A 4,569-nucleotide genomic window follows, 5' to 3' on the forward strand; every position below is an offset into this window, starting at 1 on the left:
ATTTGACATCTTGAATTCTCCATTTTTGTAAGAAGAATAATGTTATTGAGTCTCACTGACAACTAAGCACCAATCTGGCTATTCATTAAGCATCAATAAATAATTGGACATCTTAAATGAAGATATGTTCAATCAATTCATTAACAGCTAATAGGTGCTTGAATAGGATCAAGAAATTCAAAATCTTGTTTTAAGATTATCTAAATCATCCCTAGAACTCACAATCATTCTACTAGATATCCTGAATTCAAGGTAATTCTATTAAACTCTCTTTTTTTCGTAGCTGGACGGCCAAAGAATTTCCAATATAAATACGGAAGATTAGCTGAGAAAATTTGAAAAAGGAAAAATGGGTTGCTTAGTTAAACTTGTACTATGTTTTGCCTTGTTTTTCATGGTCTCTGGAGCAGAAAAAGTACACATTCTAATTCAAAATGATATACGTGGCCAAACTATTTTCATTCACTGCTATTCCAAAGGTGGTGATCTTGGATACCATGAACTTACGCATGGACAAAGTTTAAGTTCCAATTTTTGGCCGATACTGGTGTTTGGAATTACTAAGTTTTACTGTGATTTCAACAGCACAGAGGGTACTGGAACTACGCTATTTATGATCGTAATATATCCAGCATATGTATTAAAAATTGTCTCTGGTTGATAAGGTACGAAGGGCCGTGTTTACTACAAAACAAAGATAAGTCATTCTGGTGTCAAGATTTGAAGGTCCCTCCCCCTCTCAAAGGGCCCATAAAATTACTAGGGTATTAATATAGGTGTCAAATGCAATATTATTGAAATCCCTTCTCCTTCTGAACAACATTCAGATCTCATTAATGCAATCTTGTTAGTTTGTTCTAATGAATAAATTAAACTCTACTTCGTACATAGATAAATGTCGTGCCTAAAAGGGAGGATAGTTCCTTTTATTTGTCTGTTGCATTTTTATTTTTTTGCGAAAGTCACTTCTGAAAAATGAACACCATTTGCGTCGCTCCCTTCAATTTTTTTCCTTCTTTTTTTCCGTATTATACGGATACTGAAAGTGTCAGCAAACCCTGAAGAATGGATGACATTTATTTTAGATATTAAAAAATGGGTTGATTTCACAAACGGTCACTAAACTTACAGAAAAATTACAAAACGGTCACTGAAGTTTAAAACTTTCAGTAACGGTCACTTAAGTATTGGGACGCTTTCAAAAATGGTCACTGAAGTTCAAAAAGTTTCTGAAACGGTCACTGAAGTTGAAAAACACTTTTTTAGTTTTTTTGGTTACATTTGCGGCAATTTTTCAACTACTTTCAACCAACAATACCATCGAATTTTGATATCGTTGGAAAGCCCACAATGTCCTGTTCAATTATCACTCAAAATCTCTCCATAGCACCAAGGAATTAGACCGAAAAATCACCGCAAAAGTCGCCCCCAAAAAATGGCAGATTTTCAGATTTTTGGACGACTTTTACGGCGATTTTTCAGCGACTTTCGACCACCAAGACCGTCGGATTTTGATACCATTGAAAAGCCCACAATGTACTCTACAATTATGATCCAAAATCTCCCCCAAACACCAAAGGATTCGGCCGAAATAAACCCGCAAAGTCAGTATCCCAAAAAGGCGAAAATCTGGGATGCCAACTTTGTGAGTTTAAGCCAGCCAAATCCTTTGGAGTTTTAGGGAGATTTTGAATTCTAATTAAAGAGGACATTGTGGGATTTCCAATGGTATCAAAATTTGGCTATTTTGGTGGTCGAAAGTTGTCAAAAAATCGCCTCAAAAGTCCACCAAAAATCTGAAAATTTGGGCAGATTTTTGCCTTTTCAGGTAACCAACTTTGTGGGTTTATTCCGGCCGAATCCTTTGGAGTTTGGGGGAGATTTTTTTGTTGTAATTGAAGAGGACATTGTAGACTTTTCAATGGTATCAAAATCCGGTGGTATCGGTGGTCGAAAAATTGCCGCAAAAGTAGCTCAAAAATTTTCAAACTTCAATGACTATTTTTGAAAGTGTCCCAATACTTAAGTGACCGTTACTGAAAGTTTTAAATTTCAGTGACCGTTTTGTAATTTTTCTGTAAGTTCAGTGATCATTTGTGAAATTAACCCATTAAAAAATTAATCAATATAATTTATAAAAGATCGTTTTATATAAATAACATAGAGATAGACGAGCCACTGATGGGGTGGTCGAGTTGGTAGAGTAGGTGAGTGTGGAGGACTTTGGTCACTAATTCGATTTCCCTACCAACACTTTCTCGATTGAACCTGTCACACTGGGCTTGCCTAGTATGATTTACTTGGTTGATGTGGTTTGTAGGCTATTGCATCAGTCTGAGGGTTTATCCAGTGTGCATCCGAAGGTTAGCAACTGCGGGTTCTCCCATTATAAAAAAAAAACATAGATATAGACGAGGAGTACGACAAGGGAGAATGAAGTACTGTTTCTTTTGCACACGTGATTTTTTTGCATCTTTAACAATAGATCAAGCCGAAATCCATTCCTAAATATAATTTATTTTCTCTCCTAATATATATGTCAAATAAATACATAGGTTACACCTTGTAGGATCCATAACTACTATTCACTCATTCTCTACACATTTTTTAGGACACACAATGATAAATTCACTTAAATTATAATGTAATCACCAACTAAACATGCACTAATATTGAAAATAAATTTCAATCAACCATATTAAATATAATTTGTTGTGATAATTTGGAAAATCATTCATGAAATTTTTGAAAAGATAAATGCTGAAATCAAAACACCAATCATTGTGGTTATATATTTCTTATGATGATATAGATAATCTTTACAAAAAGTTTAAAAAGACTAATGAGATTATCTTAAATTCAGGACATTGATCATAGTGAATATAAATACCTTATGATGATTAAGATACTCTTTTCCAAGATTACTGGAATGACCTTCAATTCAAGGCATCAACCATGTTGATTATAAATATTTTGGTAATGATTAAAAATAATAAATCAGATTTTGAACAAGATAATATGTTTAACCTTGATAATTTGATACCAAATAATTCCGAGGTTATGATGATTAGTCAGGTCGAAATAATATATATAGCAAAGCCTGTTATTTAATCTTTAATTAGTTGTCGATCCAAACCACAATTGACAACTCAAATAACTAAAGATGAGCCAAGAGTCTTGTGTGTAGATAATATATGTGTGTGGGCTAGACCCATTTGTTATGAATCAATTGCTTGTGGTATTCGACCTCTGAGTTGCCTTCTCTAGTTCTCTCTAACTTACGCCTTCTTTTTACTGCATAAGTTCGTCTCCAGCCTCTACTATATGCATCTGGCTGCCTGTGCTTGTGCCACTTTCTGCCCCTCTTTCACTGCTCCTTTCAACAGTGTGTTGCCAACATATTGTAAACTCCTAGGATGATTCCTTTGTGGTTATGGTGCAAGATTCTTTGGGATACTCCAGTTTTTGTGTTGCCTTGTTGGTTGGGTTTGATCTGAGCCTTATATAATTCATCTATTGGTGCTAACTCTGATTTGAAATGGAAGTGGTTATTGTTGGAAACAAAGAGGATTGGAGAAGAGACAAAATGAATAACAAAAATTATAGCAACAAGATGAAGAAATCAGAAAGTTGTCAAGAACAAATTCGAAGGCTCGAGCGCTGGATCGCTGTCCTCAAACGATATTTGCCCCCTCTCAAAATTGAATAGATGTTTAAGGATTTTGGCAAACAATTTGTAAGATTATATCAAGCAATACACCACAAAATGGTACCAAAACATGATGAAAAGTTACAACTTTTAATTCAAAATGGTCCCTAAGTTCCAAATTGGAAAACTAGCCAACAGCTATTTTTCAACACTATGCATCCGCATAGTAAAAGCAAATTTGATTCTGTTTTGGCCAAAACACATATGCGTACGCATAGGCAAAAATTAAATTTTTTATTTTTCAATTTCTTTTGATTCTACTAATTTCATAATTAAGCCCAACAATTAACCCATTATCATTCCATTGATTTTGAACAAATATTCAACAATTATCTTGCTTAATTACAGCGTTTGATTATTGTTTATCAAATGATTTTGCCTAACATAGAGATTGGTTTATCGATTGAAACTCCACGAACTGGTAATAAAGTGAGATTGGATGGATGTTGTGACTCTAACTGAGGCGCAATTACCTCTACGTGATTTTGAAATTGAACTAGTAATTTTGTCATAGCTTTGAATGTGTGTTACTGTGATCTTCCATTGTTGATTTTACAAATAAAGGCTTAAATCTTTAATTAAATTCGCATATCTCATCTATATGAACCACGGGTAAGTCCGCTTTGGTAAATTAACTTATCACTTTTAAATTTATGTAATAGCAGACCATCATGTGGGTTTGCCATTAGGTTTAGGATTACCATGCAAGGTAATCATGGCTTGTTGCTAGAAATTAAGATTACTTGCCTATTTTTTGTGATATAATTGTGATTTAGATTTTTTTTTTTTTTTACTTTTACAGAATTCCATTATTGTTATTGAGTTGATGTTTGGTTAGAATTGTTACCTCTACCTTAGCC

This window comes from Olea europaea, chromosome 11 (assembly GCF_002742605.1).
Source record: "Olea europaea var. sylvestris chromosome 11, O_europaea_v1, whole genome shotgun sequence".
Taxonomy (NCBI): Eukaryota; Viridiplantae; Streptophyta; class Magnoliopsida; order Lamiales; family Oleaceae; genus Olea; species Olea europaea.